The sequence below is a fragment of the Numida meleagris genome, chromosome 2, assembly GCF_002078875.1.
Source record: "Numida meleagris isolate 19003 breed g44 Domestic line chromosome 2, NumMel1.0, whole genome shotgun sequence".
Classification (NCBI taxonomy): Eukaryota; Metazoa; Chordata; class Aves; order Galliformes; family Numididae; genus Numida; species Numida meleagris.
Window position 1 is genome coordinate 1,046,968 of NC_034410.1, and position 542 is coordinate 1,047,509.

The following is a 542-nucleotide window of genomic DNA, read 5'->3' on the forward strand; positions in this document are numbered from 1 at the left end:
CTCTCTGCGGCTAGAAAATACTCAAGTTTGAAATACCCAGTGTTATTAAAATATCTCATTACTCATCAGGGAAATTCCAACCCTAGTTAAGAATTCAGCATTTTGCCATGGCGGAACATTGCAATTCCTTAGGATTTGTCAGAATTCCAAGCAATGAAAGCTCAGATTTCAAAAGGTAAAACTGATATCTGCACCTCAGCTTTTCTTAGACTATTTAGTCCCAAGAAAGAAACTTGAAGCAGTAGCACAGCGTGCAGAGGCCGTCTTTACTTGGTGTACGTAGGCATTTAACAAGAGGCTTTCCCATGCAAAGTTTTCCGGGCTTTGCGCTCACACGCGCACACAAAATGTAATATTTACTTAAGGAGGAGGAGACGTTTCTGCAGGGGGCACACGAGGGACAGCGGCCCTCGCTCTCCTCACGGAGGCGCAGCCCGGGACCACCGCCCCCTCACGGAGCGGCGCGACCGTTGGAGAGGCGGGAAAGCGCGGGGGCAGGGAGCTCAGCGAGTGGGCGGGGCGAAGCGGCGGGGGGCGGGGCG